General features: G+C 46.4%; 1 pseudogene; it reads right to left on the bottom strand.

The window, feature by feature from the left end:
- The window catches only part of LOC142075053 (small ribosomal subunit protein mS27-like), a 51,361-nt pseudogene that overhangs the window by 5,072 nt on the left and 23,133 nt on the right, over window positions 1-23,156 (bottom strand).

The following is a 23,156-nucleotide window of genomic DNA, read 5'->3' on the forward strand; positions in this document are numbered from 1 at the left end:
CAAGGTTCAGAGTAGACCCAGCTAGATCTACCCCTAGTCCCAGACTTGGTCAACGGTATATGTCTAAGGGATTATATGTGTTTAGCAACAGTCTAAGGTTCATTCATAACCTTAAGATAAATCATAAGATTTTAGCAGACTATATTTGCTAGCAGGTACTTCCATCAATTCACACACACACAGGCACACGGGTGCAAAGATGGATAAATATACAAAGGTATACCTGTTAAAAATCCCCCTCGAGTTCAGTGAAATACTCATGTCAAATGTCTTGGCATTTCTCAACGGGCGAAGGGTTGAGCCTTGAGGAGTGTTGCAGCCCAGGTCCCGTGCCAGCCAGCGACGGTCCTCCAAATATCGCAAACTCGAGGGTTTGCAAACTCTGAGGAGCGTTCCACTCAGAGGGAGATGCTGGGCGCAACCCACTGCGGTCCAGGAGAGCTCAAAGGGTCTCACTTGAGACCGCTGTTTATAGGGTCGCAAGATGATTGACTTTAGTCATCAGTAAATTTCCATCCTGGCCACAGTCCAAGGTGGTAGTGACTAAAATTCTGAAGGTTTCAGTGTTGTTACAATTGAGCTACAACTCAGATAAGATGGCGCCCGGGCCAGGGAATGGGAGTACGTTCCCAGCCTCAGCCATGGAGAGTTTCTGATTGTCCTGGTTTTGGCTGGGATAGGGTTAAATTTCTTCCTAGTGCTGTGTTTTGGATTTAGTATGAGAAGAATGTTGATAACACACTGATGTTTTCAGTTGTTGCTAAGTGCCCTCCTAGTCCAAGCACAGCTCCCGTGCCTACTGACTGAGCTAGGTACACAAGATGGGAGGGAACATAATCAGGACAGCCAGCCCAGCTGGCCAATGGGGTATTCCATACCATGTGACGTCGTGCTCAGTATATGAACGGTAGGCGTGATCCAGGAAGTAGCGATCGCTACTTGGTTATCGGTCAGCGCGGGTGGTGAGCAATTGCATTGTGCATCACTCATTTTGTATATTTTATCATTATCATTATTATTTTCCCTTTTCTGTTCTATTAAACTGTCTTTATCTCAACCCACGAGTTTTTCTCACTCTTACCCTTCCGATTCTCTCCCCGTCCCGCTGGGGGTGGAGGGGAGTGAGTGAGCGGCTGCGTGGTATTTGGCTGCCTGCCAGGTTAAACCACGACACTGATATAGTCAAGGACTGCTCAACCGTCAGGATCAGTACACCAAGGCCGAGGATTCATGGGAATTTCTGAGATCAACAAGAGGCCCAGGAGAAGCGGGGGAATGCACCACCACAACAGCACATGCTCTGGTGTCCTGGTTTCAGCTGGGATAGAGTTAATTTTCTTCCTAGTAGCTGGTATAGTGCTGTGTTTTGGATTTAGTATGAGAAGAATGTTGATAACACGCTGATGTTTTCAGTTATTGCTAAGTAGTGTTTACACTAGCCAAGGACATGCTCTGCCAGGTGCACAAGAAGCTGGGAGGGAGCATAGCCAGGACAGCTAACCCAACTGGCCAACGGGGTATTCCATACCATATGACGTCATGCTCAGTATATAAACTGGGGGGAGTTGGCTGGGGAGCAGCAATTGCTGCTCGGGGACTTGCTGGGCGTCAGTCGGCGGGTGGTGAGCAATTGCATTGTGCATCACTCATTTTGTATATTCTACCATTATCATTCTTATTATTTTCCCTTCCTTTTCTGTTCTATTAAACTGTCTTTATCTCAACCCATGAATTTTCCTTTTTTTTTTTTTGATTCTCTCCCCCATCCCACTGGGGTGGGGGGGAGTGAGCGAGCGGCTGTGTGGTGTTTGGCCACCTGCCGGGTTAAACCACAACAACTGGATAACAAACTACAGCTCTATGGAAAATTCTGCTTTCAAATTAATTTTCACATTTATCCCCCTTTTTGACTGGAAATGATTTTTTTGTCTTACAGTCATGATAAATCAGAATCAGCATCCTAACTCTGCCACTACACATTGTATTTTGAGGCCACATTTTAAGAACAATTCCACTTTTTATTACCCTGAATAAATTCTAGAATATAATATAATGAAGTAATTGAAGAACTGCATAATGATAACTTCTAAATTAATTAATTATTTTCAAGTAAATAATAATTTTGCAGAGAAGGACAAAAACTCTCTGCACTATATTCCTCTAAAGGTTAGAGGAAATTCAAGAATTACTTATCCCTTCTTCCCCATCCCCCATTCCTCTTCCCTCCAATTCTGGATGTACTCTGTCTAACTGCTCTTTAAATAATATAACATATCATTAGCAGTGAAGATTCCTTAACAGATGCAGGATAAAGGCACTGCTATCTGCTGTTCACAACAGAAACATTAATTTTACAGCGAGTAGTAAATGTTCTAAACATGGTGTTTTTCAGGCTTTGGTCTCCAAACTTCTTGGAGTTTAAGGATTATTTTAAGAAGCTCACAAACTTTAACCAGAAAAAGAATTTATTGTCCATAACCTTAAACTTGTTTTATGGAACTCTGTACTTTTGTTTTTTGGAAAATTTGTTGGTCCACAAACAAACCCACCCTGCTGTTCTGTAAGAATGTCATCTTTCTTTCAGCTGCCAATTCAAACCTGCAGGGACCCTAAAGGAGGTTCTGAAGCTGTGTGATAAAGGGCATACCATTCAAATCAGTACTAACCCCCCAGCCTTACAAAACAGATTCAGTCAACGCTGAAATTGTTCCTTCTACTACTTCTGCCTTTTTTTTCCTTATCCTTTTCTTAGCTTTTACATTTTAATAAAGCAAAGATGCCAATTTAATTCAGCCACTGAAGACAAGAGGGAAAAGATGACTGTGAGGGAGGTAAAACTTACCAAGGAATGCATAGCCATACAGCTAGGAGCTAAAACCCACAATGCTTGTTTGCTTTAGACCTGTAAGCACTAGCGATGCTCCAAGATTTCTCTCCTCTTCCCACTGCAAATAATGTAAACTAAGTTATCCTTGACAAACACAAACATAAAATGGCAGCAGCCAAAGACAGCACATGTGGCCTTCATAAGATATCTTAGGAATAAAGTAAAGAATCATTAAACATGTCTAGTGTTCAGAGTTACACTATATATATATCCTGAGGAATAGTATACTTATACTGAGGAACACCTCTCATTCCAGAAGACACTAAAATGTGAGTGGCTGAGATTTTTTGCATGGAAGTCAATCAGTGTGTTTCCTTCAGAATAAAGGGTTACACTGATTTACATTGGCCAAGCTCTGCCTCTGTTCTGTATGTCTTAACACTTGCTTCAGGCTAATGCTGCTGAAGACAAAATTATGTAGCTTCTGTACCAGAGCAGCCCTTTCTTTTAAGTATGTGTCGTGGTTTAACCCCAGCCAGCAAAAATAAACTCCACACAGCCGCTCGATCACCCCCCACCTCCGGTGGGATGGGGGAGAGAATCGGGAGGGCACAAGTAGGAAAGCTCCCGGGTTGAGATAAAAACAGTTTAATAATTGAAATAAAACTAAGTAGAACAGTAATAATAACAGTGAGAACAACAACAATAACAGAATACACAAAGCAGGCAATGCACAACAGAACCGCTCACCGACCGCCGACCGCGTGTCATGAACGGGGGGCGAGCCCCCCCACACACCTGGTTTTTATACTGAGCATGATGTCCCATGGTATAGAATACCCCATTGGCCAGCTGGGTCCACCACCCCGGCTGTGCTCCCCCCTCCCGGTGCAAGCATCACCCAGCAACAGCCAAAGCATCAATGGGCCATCAACGCTCCTTTCACACCGAACCCAAAACACAGCACACCCCCCAAGCTACTGGGAAGAAAGTTAACCCTGTCCCAGCCGGAACCAGGACAATATCCACCCCTTATTCTATACCATCTACATCATGCCCAGGTCTCACATTTTCCCATACATTCCAATTAGTCACCGCTACTTTTCCCTGCCTTTTGATATATACACACACAGATATATCATTCCCTTAGTCCATGGGCCATCCCTCTAAAATGTCCGTTGAGTTCATTTAGTCCATGACTTCGGGTTCCACCTGTCATAACAGTCTTGCAGGGCAGGAGAGATGGTGTGTGGTGTTGGGCTCTTGCATGCGGAGACCAGTTCTGGGCGCTCGTCCGGTTCTATCATTGTTGCACCTTGCTCAGTTTCATCGGAGTTCATCCTACATTAATCTGGGTGATTCTTACTGTAATACTGTTAATATGGCATATGGTAACCATAAAAGTGATGACATACAGTACTATGTAATAACTAACATCGTACAATTCAGTTCATTGGCTATTTTCACCCAAAATTAAATCCCCCTGAGGTACACACCGGACTTGCCCATCCTTTCGCATCATCCACCAAGTGCACCCAGGTCCCTGAGCAAAAGCAATCCCACGGATGGGTTTTCCCTTGCCAGAGGCAGGAGTAACCCAGACTGTCTTCCCCAGCATATTCCTCATATGCACGACAGGAACTTTATGCCCCTCTACAGTACGTAAGGGTTTGGATTGGGCAGGGCCAGCTCGAGTGACAGATCCCCTGGTGTTGACTAACCAGGTGGCCTTTGCTAAATGTGTGTCCCAATGCTTGAATGTCCCACCACCCATTGCCCTCAGCGTAGTCTTTAACAGCCCGTTGTATCGTTCAATTTTTCCAGAGGCTGGTGCATGGTAGGGGATGTGATAGACCCACTCAATGCCGTGCTCTTTGGCCCAGGTGTCTATGAGGGTGTTTCGGAAGTGAGTCCCGTTGTCTGACTCAATTCTTTCTGGGGTGCCATGTCGCCATAGGACTTGCTTTTCAAGGCCCAGGATGGTGTTCCGGGCGGTGGCATGTGGCACAGGGTATGTTTCCAGCCATCCGGTGGTTACTTCTACCATGGTGAGCACGTAGCGCTTGCCCTGTCGGGTTTGTGGGAGTGTGATATAATCAATCTGCCAAGCCTCCCCATATTTATACTTCAACCATCGTCCTCCATACCAAAGAGGCTTTACTCGCTTGGCTTGCTTGATTGCGGCGCACATTTCACATTCGTGGTTAACTTGTGCAATAGTGTCCATGGTCATGTCCACCCCTCGATCACGAGCCCATCTATATGTTGCATCTCTCCCTTGGTGGCCTGAAGTGTCATGGGCCCACTGAGCTATAATTAATTCACCTTTATGCTGCCAGTCCAGATCTACCTGAGCTACTTCGATCTTGGCAGCCTGATCCACCTGCTGGTTGTTTTGGTGTTCTTCAGTGGCCCGACTCTTGGGTACATGAGCATCTACGTGACGTGCTTTTACAGCCAGGTTCTCTACCCGGGCAGCAATATCTTGCCACAGTGCGGCAGCCCAGATGGGTTTACCTCTGCGCTGCCAGTTGTTCTGCTTCCACTGCTGCAACCACCCCCACAGGGCATTTGCCACCATCCATGAGTCAGTATAGAGATAAAGCACTGGCCATTTTCCTCGTTCGGCAATGTCCAAGGCCATCTGGATGGCTTTCACCTCTGCAAACTGACTCGATTCACCTTCTCCTTCAGCAGTTTCTGCAACTTGGCGTATAGGACTCCATACCGCAGCCTTCCATCTCCGATGTTTTCCCACAAGGCGACAGGACCCATCAGTGAACAGGGCATATTGCTTCTCGCTTTCTGGTAGTTTGTTATACAGTGGGGCCTCTTCAGCACGCGTCACCTCCTCCTCTGGGGATATTCCAAAATCTTTGCCTTCTGGCCAGTTCGTGATCACCTCCAAGATTCCCGGGCGACTGGGGTTTCCTATTCGGGCCCGTTGTGGGATCAGTGCGACCCACTTACTCCACGTAGCATCGGTTGCATGATGTGTAGAGGGGACCCTCCCTTTGAACACCCAGCCCAGCACCGGCAGTCGGGGTGCCAGGAGGAGCTGTGCTTCAGTGCCAACCACTTCCGAAGCAGCTCGAATCCCTTCACATGCTGCCAATATCTCCTTCTCAGCTGGAGTGTAGCGGGCCTCGGATCCTCTGTATCCCCGACTCCAGAACCCTAAGGGTCGACCTCGAGTCTCCCCTGGTGCTTTCTGCCAGAGGCTGCAGGTGGGGCCATTCTCCCCGGCTGCGGTGTAGAGCACATTCTTCACATCTTGTCCTGCCCGGACTGGCCCAAGGGCTACTGCATGAACTATCTCCTGTTTAATTTGTTCAAAGGCTTGTTGTTGCTCAGGGCCCCATCTGAAGTCGTTCTTCTTCCTGGTCACGTGATAGAGAGGGTTTACGATCTGACTGTAATTTGGAATATGCATGGCTTGGAATACGCAAGGCTTGTGTTTCCTTTTTGTTAGTTGGTGGAGACATGGCTGTTATTTTATTGATCACATCTGTTGGGATCTGACGCCGTCCATCTTGCCATTTTATTCCTAAAAACTGGATCTCCTGTGCAGGTCCCTTGACCTTACTTGGTTTTATTGCAAAGCCGGTCTTCAGAAGGATTTGGACTACTCTCTCCCCTTTCTCGAAAACTTCCTCTGCTGTGTTGCCCCACACGATGATGTCATCAATGTATTGCAGGTGTTCGGGAGCCTCACCCTGTTCCAGTGCGGTGTGGATCAGTCCATGGCAAATGGTAGGGCTGTGTTTCCACCCCTGGGGCAGTCGGTTCCAGGTGTACTGGACGCCCCTCCAAGTGAAAGCAAACTGTGGCCTGCACTCTGCCGCCAAAGGGATGGAGAAGAATGCATTAGCGATATCAATGGTGGCGTACCACTTGGCTGCCTTTGACTCCAGTTCGTATTGAAGTTCCAGCATGTCCGGCATGGCAGCACTCCGAGGCGGCGTGACTTCGTTCAGGCCACGATAGTCTACTGTTAGTCTCCACTCTCCATTAGACTTTCGCACTGGCCATATGGGACTGTTGAAGGGTGAGCGAGTCTTGCTGATCACTCCTTGGCTCTCCAGTCGACGAATCAGCTCATGGATGGGGATCAGGGAGTCTCGGTTGGTGCAATATTGCCGCCGGTGCACTGTTGTGGTAGCGATCGGCACCTGTTGTTCTTGGACCTTTAACAACCCCACAACAGAAGGGTCCTCTGAGAGACCGGGCAAGGTGGACAGCTGTTGAATTTCCTCCGTCTCCAGGGCAGCTATACCAAAAGCCCACCGGTACCCTTTTGGGTCCTGGAAATACCCTCTCCTGAGGTAGTCCATGCCAAGGATGCACGGAGCCTCTGGGCCAGTCACAATGGGGTGCTTCTGCCACTCATTCCCGGTTAGGCTCACTTCGGCCTCCAATACAGTTAACTCTTGGGATCCCCCTGTCCCTCCAGAAATACAAATGGGTTCTGCCCCTTCATAGCTTGATGGCATCAGGGTACACTGGTGTCTACGAGAGCCTTATACTCCTGTGGTTCTGATGTGCCAGGCCATCGAATCCACACAGTCCAGTAAACCCGGTTGTCCCTTTCCTCCACCTGGCTGGAGGCAGGGCCCCTCTAGTTCTGGTCATAGTATCCGCTTCTCACTTCTTGCAAACGTGAGTCAAGAATTCCTTCATTACAATCCAAAGTAAGATCAGCCCTTCTACTCTGTCTGGGGAACTGTTCACTGGAAACTGGACCGTCGAGAGACAGGGTTTTCCTGAAAACTGGAGCAGCATTTTTCCTGAGAGAACCCCCTTGTGTGATTGTTTTTCCTTGCAACTCACGTACACGTGCCTCTAGGGTCAAGGTAGGTTTTCCATCCCACTGCCTCATGTCCTCTCCGTGGTCACGCAGGTAAAACCACAGGGTGCCCCGTGGTGTGTACTTTCGATATCCTCTCTCTTGAGGAGAAAAACGCTGACTCCTAATGGCTGAGATACTGGTCCGTACAGGTGGAGAATAGGACCTATCGTCTTTGAGTTGCTGGACCTCTCGGGATAGTTTCTCTACAGCCGAGACAAGGGAGGAGGAGATAGTTTCTTCGAAATCCCGAAGTCTGTTAACCACCTCATCCACCGTTGGTGCTTCTTCCTCTTTCCAGCACAGTACTGCCAACGAACTGGCATACGATGCTGGTGCGCTCCGTACCAACTTCCGCCACATGGGTCGCGTGCACTGGACGTCATCTGGATCTTTGGGTGTTCGGCCATCGTCCAGGTCACTATAAACCACCTCCAGCACGCCTAGTTCTCTCAGGTACTGGATACCTCTCTCCATAGTGGTCCACTTGCCTGAGCGATATATAACATCTTCCTTGAAGGGATACCTTTCCTTCACACCTGACAGCAGTCGCCTCCAGGGGCTGAGGACCTGTGTCCCTTTTCCGATTGCTTTGTCAATACCCGCTTCCCTAGCAAGGGATCCCAGCTGTTTGGCCTCCTTCCCCTCTAATTCCAGGCTACTGGCCCCATTATCCCAGCATTGGAGCAGCCAGGTAACAATATGCTCGCCTGGACGAGGGCTGAAATCTTTCCGCATATCTCGCAGCTCACTCAGGGATAGGGATCGGGTGGTTTCCGTCTCGTTTATGAGTTCTTCCTCTTCCTCCTCCTCTCCTCGTGATGGCCCTGCTCTTTCATCATCCCTTTCTAAACGACCTGATCTCCGCTTCCAAGATTTCCTCTTCTGTACAGGGGCAACGGATACCAGCAAGGGTTGGTCCTCTGGTTCAGCTGTAGTGCCTGTTGCTGGGGTTTGGGTAGCTGCAGTGCTTGTCATGGGGGTTGGAGTAATTGTAGTGCCTGTTGCCGGAGCTTGAGTGGCTGCAGTGCTTGTCGCAGGGGTTGGAGAAGCTACGGTGACTGTTGCCGGGGGTTGAGTAGCCACAGGGGTTGTCATGGGGGTTGGAGTAGCCGCAGTGCCTGTCGTGGGGTTTTGAGTAGCCACCGTGTCTGTAGCCGCCCCCGAGACTCGCCGCTCCGCCCACCCCGATGAGGCACCGCTGCTTGCCCTCCCTCTTTTCTTGTTCCTGAGGGTTGATCTCTGGACAGTATTCCTGAATAGTTGTTTAACCCTAAACAAGGCCTGAACCACATTCAGGAGACATAGTAGCAATATGAACATGCTTGTTTGAACATCCCAAGGATATTCAAAATTCTCAGGGAATATTGTGGACATCTTTGTGAAGAGGATAGAAGAAAAAGGAGTTTCTGACGATATGGAAGGGAAGATGAACAAGTGGGAGAGAGTGTCCCATCCTGTCTCCCCCTTAAATTCATTCTCCGAGGAGAAAAAAGTGCAATTGCCAATAATTTCTAAGAGGTGGTTCCCGAGGTACAGAAATGACGGCAGTGCCGAGTACAGATACCAGATTAGACTTACGACCAATGATTTTATCACCTCATAAAACAGCAGCAAAATGATAATCTTGGCCCAGTTCCGAATAATGATAAACAGCACAAAAGGGAACACATACTGCAAGCAAGGTATTACATGACCCAACATTGAGAGCCAGCCCCACAACTTTGACAGCCAATACATCAACATTGTGACCAATCAATATAAGGGATGCTTATAACAATTTTGCCTTAACACGCTTTGGTCAGATCTATCGTTATCTCAACCCATCGAGCCCCACGTTGGGCGCCAGAAAGGACTGTCGTGGTTTAACCTGGCAGGCAGCCAAATACCACGCCGCCGCTCACTCACTCCCCCCGCCCCCCCAGTGGGACGGGGAGAGAATCAGAAGGGTAAGAGTGAGAAAAACTCGTGGGTTGAGATAAAGACATTTTAATAGAACAGAAAAGGGAGAATAATGATAATAAATAATGATAGAATATACAAAATGAGTGATGCACAATGCAATTGCTCACCACCCGCGCTGACCGATAACCAAGTAGCGATCGGTACTTCCTGGATCACGCCTACCGTTCATATACTGAGCATGACGTCACATGGTATGGAATACCCCATTGGCCAGCTGGGCTGGCTGTCCTGATTATGTTCCCTCCCATCTTGTGTACCTAGCTCAGTCAGTAGGCGTGGGAGCTGTCCTTGGACTAGGAGGGCACTTAGCAACAACTGAAAACATCTGTGTGTTATCAACATTCTCCTCATACTAAATCCAAAACACAGCACTAGGAAGAAATTTAACCCTATCCCTGCCGAAACTAGGACAGATGGGGGAGAGAATCGGGAGGGCACAAGTAGGAAAGCTCCCGGGTTGAGATAAAAACAGTTTAATAATTGAAAGAAAACAAAGTAGAACAGTAATAATAACAATGAGAACAACAACAATAACAGAATACACAAAACAGGCAATGCACAACACAACCGCTCACCGACCGCCGACCGCGTGTCATGAACGGGGGGCGAGCCCCCCCCCCGGTTTTTATACTGAGCATGATGTCCCATGGTATAGAATACCCCATTGGCCAGCTGGGTCCACCACCCCGGCTGTGCTCCCCCCTCCCGGTGCAAGCATCACCCAGCAACAGCCAAAGCATCAATGGGCCATCAACGCTCCTTTCACACCGAACCCAAAACACAGCACACCCCCCAATCTACTGGGAAGAAAGTTAACCCTGTCCCAGCTGGAACCAGGACAGTATGTGTTAAGATACATGCTCCACTATCCCTCACTAGAATAGGAAAATGCTGAGAGAAGAATATGCTGCTAGTGGCTGCTCCGAGTCCAAAACCTGCACTGTGAAAAGAACATATGCAACTCACCAAGACCACTGTATGTCCATTTAGCAATGCTCTAGGATTAAGAGTACAGCTGTCTCTCCAGCTAGAGAGAAGTACCAGCTGTCTGAGCCAGACCACCAGTGATGGCTAAAGAAGGGGACCCAATCAATCCACAAGGGTAGTGTGAATTTTGTTTTGCTATGGGATAGTACAATACATTTTTCAAGACCAGGGAAGCACAGACATCAAGGATAAATGTCTCTTCTCAGCAAGTGAAAGGAGCTGAACAACTCCCATTGCTAAGATAATGGGGAAAAGGAAGATATAGAAGGCAATAAATTGGAGGAAGTCTGACACTCTAATACATGGGTTTTGTTGCAGGGTACTTCTGTGTGTTGTTTATTACCTTATGTCGTGGTTTAACCTGACAGGCAGCCAATACCACACAGCCGTTCACTCACTCCCCCCGCCCCCTCAGTGGGACGGGGAGAGAATCGGAAGGGTAAAAGTGAGAAAAACTCGTGGGTTGAGATAAAGACAGTTTAATAGAACAGAAAAGGGAAAACAATAATACTACTAATAATGATAATGATAGAATATACAAAATGAGTGATGCACAATGCAATTGCTCACCACCCGCGCTGACCGATAACCAAGTAGCGATCGGTACTTCCTGGAACACGCCTACCATTCATATACTGAGCATGACGTCACATGGTATGGAATACCCCATTGGCCAGCTGGGCTGGCTGTCCTGATTATGTTCCCTCCCATCTTGTGTACCTAGCTCAGTCAGTAGGCATGGGAGCTGTCCTTGGACTAGGAGGGCACTTAGCAACAACTGAAAACATCAGTGTGTTATCAACATTCTCCTCATACTAAATCCAAAACACAGCACTAGGATGAAATTTAACTCTAACCCAGCTGAAACCAGGACACCTTATGACCTGGAACAAATACCCCTGGTGTATTGGCTTTGCATGACAAGGTTTTGGTAGCAGGGGGGCTACAGGGGTGGCTTCTGTGAGAAGACACCAGAAGCTGCCCCCATGTCCGATAGAGCCAATGCCACTGGCTCCAAGACGGACCCGCTGCTGGCCAAGGCCGAGCCAATCAGAGACAGTGGTAGCGCCTCTGTGATAACATATTTAAGAAGGGGAAAAAAAACGGTGGAGCAGATATCCACCCTGCAGCCCATGGAGGACCCCATGCCAGAGCAGGTGGATGTGCCCAAAGGAGGCTTTGACCCTGTGGGAAGCCTGTGCTGGAGCAGGCTCCTGGCAGGACCTGTGGACCCATGGAGAGAGGAGCCCACACTGGAGCAGGTTTGCCGGCAGGACTTGTGACTCCATGGGGGACCCACACTGGAGCAGTTTGTGGAGAACTGTAGCCTTTGGGAAGGACTCATGTTGGAGAAGTTTGCGGAGAACTGTCTCCTGTGGGAGGGACCTCACGCTGGAGCAGGGGAAGAGTGTGAGGAGTCCTCCCTCTGAGGAAGAAGGAGCAGCAGAGACAACGTGTGATGAACTGACCGCAACCCCCATTCCCCATCCCCCTGTGCCACTCGGGGGGAGGAGGTAGAGAACTTGGGAGTGAAGTTAAGCCCGGGAAGAAGGGAGGGGTGAGGGGAAAGTGTTTTAAGATTGTCCTGGTTTTGGCTGGGATAGGGTTAAATTTCTTCCTAGTGCTGTGTTTTGGATTTAGTATGAGAAGAATGTTGATAACACACTGATGTTTTCAGTTGTTGCTAAGTGCCCTCCTAGTCCAAGGACAGCTCCCACGCCTACTGACTGAGCTAGGTACAAAGATGGGAGGGAACATAATCAGGACAGCCAGCCCAGCTGGCCAATGGGGTATTTCATACCATGTGACGTCATGCTCAGTATATGAATGGTAGGCGTGATCCAGGAAGTAGCGATCGCTATTTGGTTATCGGTCAGCGCGGGTGGTGAGCAATTGCATTGTGCATCACTCATTCTGTATATTCTATTATTATCATCATCATCATCATTATTATTATTATTATTATTATTATTTTCCCTTTTCTGTTCTATTAAACTGTCTTTATCTCAACCCACGAGAACCCACGAGTTTTTCTCACTCTTACCCTTCCGATTCTCTCCCCGTCCCACTGGGGGGGCGGGGGGAGTGAGTGAGCAGCTGCGTGGTATTTGGCTGCCTGCCAGGTTAAACCACGGCAAAGATTTTGTTTTATTTCTCATTACCCTACTCTGATTTAATTGGCAAGAAATTAAATTAATTTTCCCCAAGTCGAGTCTGTTTTGCCCGTGACAGTAATTGGTGAATGATCTCTCCCTGTCCTTATCTCAACCCACGAGCCTTTCATTATATTTTCTCTCCCCTGTCCAGCTGAGGAGGGGAATGATAGAGCAGCTTTGGTGGGCACCTGGCATCCAGCCAGGGTCAACCCACCACACCTGGTGAAAGGAAGAAGCCTTCTGAAAAATTCCCTGATGCACACTGAGTCTTAAAAAACACAAAGATTTGACCTTCTAGTTTAATGCATTATTCAGAGATGTCTTTTCAAGGTGTGGCATTTTTTGTGTCTCCATTCAGGTGCTACATGAATTTGCATATTATCATCCAACACAAAATACCATCACCTGACAGCCAGGCAAGGTATGTGCCTGACCCAGGAATGGGATACAAGGGGATAGGGCTGTTTCCTGCTGAATTCAGCACTCCAGCTGAATGTTATGGGAAAATCAGATGCAACTGGAAAAACAGGGCTTTTAACGGTCTAGGTTCTTTTGGGAGCTAGCCCATTTGGCTTCAAGAGGTGGAGGAACTGCAAGGAATTAACGTTAATATCTTTGCAGTGGAAGGCGGCAATCATACTGATTGTTTGCAGCAGTCCAGGAGGAAACTCTGGGGAGAGCCAAAACCAGTCAGGCTTTCAGCAGCGTTTACAGCAGCAGAAAAATGGAAACTCTCTATCACCAGTGCTATACACACTAAGGACTAACATAGTCAGATTGCCCAAGATTCAGCTCTCAAAGTTAAAAAACATTTCATCAGGCTGCTGGACCCTAAACTACGGCCAAGGGCCTCTCTGCAAGAGGACACTGGCTGACCTGTCTCACACCTTAGGAAAAAGGAATGAGGATTTTCCTAGTGAAAATGCTTTATAGTTCTACAACATCACCATTACCAAGCTCTAATGGTGAGCAGTGCTCACCTTAACAGTATTCTATATAATAGGTGACAGAGTTTTTTGTGTTAACTGATGGAGCCCTCTTTGAACTGAACTGAAATGTTATTTTATAACCTTCCAATGGGCATACATCACATCTGAAAATCCTGACACACTTTCCTTTTCAGAGAAAGGAGCAACTAAAAGGGGTGACAACTTATTTGCTGGCTTTCATAATTTGTTGCTTTTTTTCCCTTTCTTATGCAGTTGTAAAAATAATGAAAAAACCTGGACTATTTCATTTTTTCTAGGTAAAATTAGGGGAAATAAAATATATTCAAGACCAAATGCCCATTTGCCTGCACCACGACACTTGGAAACAGAGGCTCTGCATATCATTTTGAGTGTGGTCAGCTTACCGTATGTTCAGACTTGGTTGGCAGGTACTGATATAAAACATAGAGAGAAAGAAGTTGTGTTGAGAATTCATCAAAACTTTCTTGCAGCATGATCTCTGTTATAACTGACATAGCATCTGTGGAGGAAAACAAAACATAATCAGCAAATGCAAATTTACACAGCTCCTTCCTTTCACACCCACTGATGTTCACTGATACTTTACTGCTCTAGTATGTTTTGAAGTAGTTAGGGAGAAAGTTAAAGATTTCTTATGACGAGTAGTATAGAATTAGTCTTACCCACTTGGGTTATTCTAACACACTGCAAGAAGGAAGAGTGGGTTGTGAAGGGGAAATTCAAATTGTAACTGCTCAGCAGTGGTAGTTTGTGACCAAGGAATGATCTGGCACAGAAGGCAAGAAGGCCCAACTGCAGAAGGGGTTAAACTGGCTGGAAGCAGGGATGCCAGAGACAGCAGGACTCCCTGCAAGGGAGTGAAGTTTCCCTTGGTGATGAGATAAGGAAGAGCTGCAGCATTGTCTTGTAGCCATCCTGGAATGGGAGCGCTCAGGGGCCCAAGCTCAGGGGCCACCTTTGGGCAGCAGAGCTGGGCCAGGGAATGGACCCACTGGCCGGGCTGAGGTGCCCCATGCAACCGCTCATGGGATTGGTGCTGGTGCAAGTGGATATAAGGCATCAGCTCGTGACACATCTTTGCAGGCTCCTTGTAGAACCGCTTATGGTGGTAGGACTCTGCCCAATGCAGTGTGCATTAAATTTTTCTTTTATATTTAAGCACAAACGTGTGCTTAATTTGCCTCGAGGGGTACCATAAAAATTTCCCAACAGTTAAATAGCATGAGACCACAGAAAAGGAGCTTTCTAAACTCATCTTAACTCAACACTCTTCAATTGGCTCTTCTTTGCTTAGCCCTTCAATCATTAACATTTTTTAAAAAATCTCTAAAAATGACTTATTTTTCTTGTGTTTAGATTACAAACAAGAGAAGACTGGCTTAAAATCACTGCCCTTTAGGTGACAGGAGAGTACAATGGAGCAGAATTGTTGTCACAGATCATCCACAGTACTCACAGTATTCACCAAACAGTGCTCTTGAGGAGCTCCACAAGGAGTTCCAGTGACACTCCCTGTCAGGAAGGACAGTTCTTTTAAAAGAAAAGGCCTTGAGCCTGTCAGAGAAAAGAAATATGGATGGAATAAGGGGATATTCACAGATAGGGGGGGCTCTCAAAAGAAAATGAGTACATGTATTAATTTGCTATTAGGTTTAGCAAAACCTTCATGATAAAAGCTAGACAAGTCCTTCTGCAATTCTATTGTCCCTTTCAGTTGTTTGTTTTGCAAGAGGTTTATGCAAAGAAAAGCTCACTGCAAGTCCACAGTACCAGAAAACCTGCAATGAAATGAAAACCTTAAATGTTTGTCATCAAACATGAGAGTATTATTCATCTCAACACTTAAACAGTCAATAGTGAAAGACAGGCACCTCAACATGGCAATTCAGCATAACTGGCTCTCTCCAGTGACAGACGGAAAGTTTGTAGCTTTTTGAATAGCTAAATATAGGTAAGATTAACCTTACCAACATGCATTTAAATTCTTATAACACTCTAATTGTCATTAATAACTCCTAAAATATCGTTAGCATGTAAGCTGGACTTGGTAAAAATTGGAGAGAAGATGGCTTACATTTGGAATGGGATTAATCATGGTAGAAACTCTGTGAATTGCACGTGTTTCAAAATTATACGATGAATAAGATCCCAACAGAAATGAGATATAAACAGACAGACTTTTTAGCAGGGCCAGTTGCGACAGGACAAGGGGGAATGGTTTTAAACTAAAAGAGGGTAGATTTAGACTAGATATAAGGAAGAAATTTTTTACAATGAGGGTGGTGAAACACTGGCACAGGTTGCCCAGAGAGGTGGTAGATGCCCCATCCCTGGGAACATTCAAGGTCAGGTTGGACGGGGCTCTGAGCAACCTGATCTAGTTGAAGATGTCCCTGCCCATGGCAGGGGGGTTGGACTAGATGACCTTTAAAGGTCCCTTCCAACCCAAAATATTCTATGATTCTATGATAAACATGCAGAAAAGTAGTTTAAAGAAGGAAGGAGAAGGTGTGTTTTTACGGTGACTTCAAAGAAAATATGGCTAAAAGTTTTTAATTCAATGAAAGGCTCTGCAGATTTAAGAGCATACAGCTGAGGATGCAGAATTGGTATACAGTTTCTTACCTTCATATTTCTTCTGCTTTATAAAAAAATCCAACAAAATACTGAACGTAAAATCATCTGGGAAAATTCCATACTGAACCTGAAGAGAAGAAGGAAAGAATCAGTGTGAAAATCTGCTGTTCAGATCTTCCCAAGCATAGTGCTGCAGGTATCAGAAAGATCAGAACCATGGCATTGCACACTGGTGCAATGTGACAGTTAGTCAAGCATCGCAAGGAACTTATTAGCACTGCTCCTGTGATGTATGCCTTCTAACTTTTGATGTACTGGATTTGTTTTGACATTTTATCTGAGCCTTTGGGACCAGGAGGGGCACTGCCTATCAGGTTTTTATGTCTCTCCTGCATCTAGCATGTTTTGGGCACCAGTACTGTTTAAAAACAAAAAGCTTCCTGGGAAAGAAGAGGAAATAAAAGCTGTAAAGAGCTTTAGCTGAAATTTAAGTCCAACTTTAATTTTAGTTTGAACAAAGAAATATCTGAACTTAAAACCACAGTCTACAGACCTGGCTGTGATAGGAATTCCAGGTAAGCCACACTTGTCTCAAAAAGCTGATCAAATATAGTCATGGCTTTTCGTTGTAAAAACTTTTTAATGTGTATAAGACTTTGTCTTGTACACCGTATTTTAAGCTCTGTCTGGATGGTCCAGTCTCTCAAGTACCAGCAATTTGGACTATGCCGAAACCTAAAGGATGATAAATGGTCCAGGTGACAATATGACTCTCTGTTATAGAAACAAATTCTGTAATCAATAAACTGTGGGTTTCAGAAGCCCTGCCTTTCATGATCCCAAATATAAATCTGTCAATCATTGCTCTCCAAAGAGCTCTATCTAGCCCTTTCAAGTAAGAGAAACAAAACTTTGATACACTTTAAGCATGTACGAAGGGAGAATCTGACCTTTTCACAAATGCATAATATCTTAAACTTCTCACTTTCCAGAAAGCTTACTGCTTTTCCCCTGAGAAGATGAATACCATAAAATAATAGCTTGGTATATTTATGAAGGCCAACTGAGATTGCTATAAACACTGTAGTACTTTTTAACCTTGTCTTTCTGATTGTATAACATTGTATTGTCTCTTCAAAGAGCAATATTGCTCCATGACTGACGACATCAACAAGTATCAGAATTACATCAAAATACAGCTGGGTCTGAACCTTCAGAGCTTGTGTAATCTGGTGTCTCTCAACCTCTCTAACTCATGCCTCACTTCAACCACTTCAGAATTTATTGCTCCTCAGCACAGGCCATCCCTGGAGTGCTGCATGCTTCATTGGCATTTAGAAATGCTTCATCAGTGAGGCATGCCTCATACACTGGGAAACTCTGCTGGAGACCCCTCCCCTGCCCCCCTGCACCAGCTGTGTTGATCCTGACAGATGTTTTTTTTAACCTGTTCTGAGACACCTCATGCCATAGCTTCAGCAGTGTTCCTAGGCAACCTATTCCAGTGCTCAAACGATTTGTAAAATTAAATACTTGAAGTTCAGTCTCTTTTGTTTCATCCTTATTCAGCCATATATGCTTTGCTCTGTATTTGGAAAAAAAGTGATGAAAAACATATGGAGCTTTACCTTTGGCAAAGACTCAAAAACCAATTAGAGTCCAGTGGAAGGAGCTGCTGCCTTGATCCTGGGCTGAATTTCACACCCCAGTGTGAAGAGATGCACACAACCTTTCTCAATTCAAATTGTATGCATGAAAAATGGGCTCAGTCCCCAGCACAGAAGTGACTGTCACTTTCTGTAGAAAACGCCGATGAATGAGCTGGGCTCATGTACAGATACTTGCAGCCTCGAGCCAAGCTGCAGCACCATTTAGAGGCAGGGTTGGCTCTTCCATCTGAGCGAGCATGCTTTCCAGAACTTTTATCAGATTAACATAGCCACCAATTCTTTCCCTCCCCAGTGAATCTCTATGTATTGTATCCCACGGTTGAGGGCTACAAAGATGACCAAGCCTGGAAAAGTACTGCTGCCTATAGAGCCTTCAGAATGCAGAAGACATCAGTGCCAAAAGCAGAGCTAAACAACTACACAAAGTCTAAATATACTGTTTCTTAAGTGGCACATGAAATCTCCCCATTGTTCAGAGGCATATTATAAAAACTCCAAAAAAATCTTCACATGAGCTTTGTAGGGCTGGGACTGATTTGCGTGTGTGTGTTATGGACAATCACAGGATCTATCAGATATAATTACTGTATGTTACTATTAAGATCCTTATTCTCGGACCAGGTTTCCACTGTGCTAGGTACTATACAAACAAAAAGCAAACAGCTTCTCAGCCAAAGAATTTTCTAGTTAATTCTAATAATTAATTACAAAACAGTTGCATGGGAATGAAGAGGGGACTGGTGCCAAAATTTCTCTGGCTCCATGTTAACAAGAATGCAATACATGTGCATGTACATGCTCCCTCAGCACTACACACTTCCATTAATTCATGATGTGGTAGAAGGAGAATTGGAAGTGAAGGATAAACAGTCACACTGCAATCTTTAATTGTTTCTGATCCATATAATGCTGGCATGAGCTCTGTCTCTGTTCTACTAGCTGAGAAGAGAAGTCAACAGAATATCTGTTTTTACAGCTAACCTAGACAAACTAACCAAATGTTGTGGCAGACATTTTTATTTGAAAGGGAATGAGGGAAAGGAGGAGATTGTTGGTCATTTTGACAAGCATTAACATCTTCCTCCTTCTCTTTCTCCACAAAACATAAAACAGGATATAATAAAGCAAGGCAATATATTCAGGGACAGATGAAAAGACAGAAGGAAGCTAAAACTACAGAAAGCAGAGGATTCAGAATGAATTAAATAAAGGAAGTCTCTAGCAATTGCTGTGTGTTTAATGGAAAGACCAGGAGGTTATCTTGCAGATGTCTGCTGCCGAAACTCATTTTTCTGAGAACTAATAAAAACCTGAGAAGCACAAGATTCTTATAATGCATTCAGAAAAGACAAGGAGAAGCATCCATAACAATATTAGGGGAGCTCCCTGTTGGTACACTTTAATGTTAATGGCTAAAGAATCAATATGGTGATCCTCCTAGTCACTGAACTGAGAACATCTGTCCCCACAGGGAACAAGAGGAGGAATATCTGTAAGACAAGGAGTTCCTGAAATATCAAGGTCATTGTGAATCTAACAGCACACATTGCAATGGTACTAGAATTCCCCTTACTTTGGAAAATTGTTCAAATGATCCAGTCCAGAAACTTGATTTTCATTAAACCATTGCTTCGTACTTGCAAAATGATTATTATTATAACTTGGAAGAGATACAGTGAGCGTACAGCCTCAGTACAAGGCAATCAGAACATTTTTAGCCAAGCAAGTGCACACTCTCTCTTGCTCACAAACTGGCCAGTGTATCAGGCTAAGAATACATTTTTAGTTTACTAATTTCCTGCACAAGGCCCTATTGCTGATTATTTACAGCAGTGATGAAGTACTCATGCTGTGTTAAAGAAACTGAACAATGGAAAAGTTTATCAAATGCTGAGAGTGTTTTATGGAGTGCTCTACTATCACAGCAAGCTTGACTTACTTCTATTGGTGCCTTCCCACACTGCAGAAAAGCTGAGTTGCTTCCCTTCTTTATTTATTTTAAATGTCCTTTCAAATTTGTTTGGTGTCATCAAGTTGTGATACACTCTAGTGCTGCTTTCACATACCTTGTATTCTGTAGCTTTCTTAAGGGTGGATTCAATTCCTGGACCTGCCAGAGGCTATCCTTGTGCAATATACTATTTTTCTTCCCCCCACATCTGTAAAACTGAAGGAAGAGTCTCTTTCTTTCTCCAACATTGTCTGACCTAATGAGAAAGTATTTTGTTATGATCTACACATCCAGTGCACATGTCTTGGTTTCGGCTGGGATAGAGTTAATTTTCTTTCTAGTAGCTGGTGTGGTGCTGTGCTTTGGGCTTGGTATGAGAGGAATGTTGATGGTACATTGATGCTTTAGTTGTTGCTAAGTCCTGCTTACACTGGTCAAGGACTTTTCGGCTTCCCATGCTCTGCCAGGTGCACAAGAAGCTGGGAGGGAGCATAGCCAGGAGAGCTAACCCAACTGGCAACGGGGTATTCCATACCATAGCACATCATGCTCAGTATATAAACTAGGAGGAGTGGTCTGGGAAGGGGGATTTGCGGCTCTGGGGACGGGCTGGGCATCGGTCAGCGGGTGGTGAGCAGTTGCATTGTGCATCGCCTGCTTTGTATATTCTATTATTGCTGTTGTTGTTATTATTATTACTACTGTTCTACTTTGTTTTATTTCAATTATTAAACTGTCTCTATCTCAACCCACGAGTTTTCCCACTTTTGCCCTCCTGATTCTCTCCCCCATCCCACCGGAGGTGGGGGGGGTGAGCGAGCAGCTGTGTGGTGTTTAGTTGCTGGCTAGGGTTAAACCACGACAGCACAGACCTGTATGATCTCTTAGGCCTCCAGATTTTTTCAAGACTTTCTAAATTTCACCTGCATTTTGCTTCATAGAATCATAGAATCATTAAGGTTGGAAAAGACCTCTAAGATCATCAAGTCCAACCATCAACCCAACACCACCATGCCCACTAAACCATGTCCCTAAGCGCCTCATCTACACGTCTCTTAAATACCTCCAGGGATGGTGACTCAACCACTTCCCCGGGCAGCCTGGTCCAAGGCCTGACCACTCTTTCAGTAAAGAAATTTCTCCTAATGTCCAGTCTAAACCTCCCTTGGCACAACTTGAGGCCATTTCCTCTCGTCCTATCGCTAGTTACTTGGGAGAAGAGACCAACACCCACCTCGCTACAACCTCCTTTCAGGTAGTTGTAGAGCGCAATGAGGTCTCCCCTCAGCCTCCTCTTCTCCAGGCTAAACAACCCCAGTTCCCTCAGCCGCTCCTCATCAGACTTGTGCTCCAGGCCCTTCACCAGCTTCGTTGCCCTCCTCTGGACACGCTCCAGCACCTCAATGTCCTTCTTGTCGTGAGGGGCCCAAAACTGAACACAGGATTCGAGGTGCGGCCTCACCAGTGCCGAGTACAGGGGCAGGATCACCTCCCTGCTCCTGCTGGCCACACTATTTCTGATACAAGCCAGGATGCCGTTGGCCTTCTTGGCCACCTGAGCACACTGCCGGCTCATGTTCAGCCGGCTGTCAGCCAGCACCCCCAGGTCCTTTTCCTCCGGGCAGCTTTCCAGCCACTCTTCCCCAAGCCTGTAGCGTTGCCTGGGGTTGTTGTGGCCCAAGTGCAGGACCCGGCACTTGGCCTTGTTGAACCTCATACAGTTGGCCTCAGCCCATCGATCCAGCCTGTCCAGGTCCCTCTGCAGCGCCTTCCTACCCTCGAGCAGATCAACACTCCCGCCCAACTTGGTGTCGTCTGCAAACTTACTGAGGGAGCACTCGATCCCCTCATCCAGATCGTTGATAAAGATATTGAACAGGACCGGCCCCAAAACTGAGCCCTGGGGAACACCGCTCGTGACCGGCCGCCAACTGGATTTAACTCCGTTCACCACAACTCTCTGGGCCCAGCCGTCCAGCCAGTTTTTTACCCAGCGAAGAGTGCACCTGTCTAGGCCGTGAGCCGCCAGCTTCTCTAGGAGAATGCTGTGGGAGACAGTGTCAAAGGCTTTACTGAAGTCCAGGTAGACCACATCCACTGCCTTTCCCTCATCCACCAGGTGGGTCACCTGGTCATAGAAGGCGATCAGGTTGGTCAAGCAGGACCTGCCTTCCATGAACCCGTGCTGGCTGGGCCTGATCCCCTGGTTGTCCCGGACATGGCTCGTGAGCGCCCTCAAAACAAACCGCTCCATGATCTTCCCCGGCACCGAGGTCAGGCTGACCGGCCTGTAGTTCCCCGGATCCTCCTTCCGGCCCTTCTTGTAGATGGGCGTCACATTGGCGAGCCTCCAGTCGTCCGGGACCTCCCCAGTTAACCAGGACTGCTGATAAATGATGGAGAGCGGATCGGCAAGCTCCTCCGCCAGCTCCCTCAGTACCCTCGGGTGGATCCCATCCGGCCCCATAGACTTGTGAACGTCCAGGTGGCGTAGCAGGTCATTAACTTCTTCCTCTTGGATTATGGGGGGTTTATCCTGCTCGTCGTCCTTGTCTTCCAGCTCAGGGGGCTGAGTACCCTGAGGATAACTGCTCTGACTACTAAAGACTGAGGCAAAGAAGGCATTGAGTACCTCAGTCTTATCCTCGTCCTTGGTGGCAACGTTCCCCCCCGCATCCAATAGAGGATGGAGATTCTCCTTGGCTCTCCTTTTGTCATTAATATACTTGTTAAAGCATTTTTTGTTGTCTCACGACAGTGGCCAGGTTGAGTTCTAGCCGGGCTTTTGCCTTTCTAATTTCCTCTCTGCACGACCTAACGAGATCCCTGTACTCTTCCTGAGTTGCCTGCCCCGTCTTCCACAAGTGATAAACTCTCCTTTTTTTCCTGAGTCCCAGCCAGAGCTCCCCGTTCAGCCAGGCCGGTCATCTTCCCCGCCCGTTCTTCTTAAGGCACATGGGGACAGCCCGCTCCTGCGCCTTTAAGACTTCCTTCTTGAAGAACGTCCAGCCTTCCTGGACCCCTTTGCCCTTCAGGACCGTCTCCCAAGGGACCCTCTCGACCAGTGTCCTGAGCAGGCCAAAGTCCGTCCTCCGGAAGTCCATGGTAGCAGTTTTGCTGGCCCCCCTCTTTACTTCACCAAGTATTGAGAATTCTACCATGATGAGATAGATAGCATGGGAGATTTGCTTCACTTCTTGTTGCTT

This window comes from Calonectris borealis, chromosome W (assembly GCF_964195595.1).
Source record: "Calonectris borealis chromosome W, bCalBor7.hap1.2, whole genome shotgun sequence".
NCBI lineage: Eukaryota > Metazoa > Chordata > Aves > Procellariiformes > Procellariidae > Calonectris > Calonectris borealis.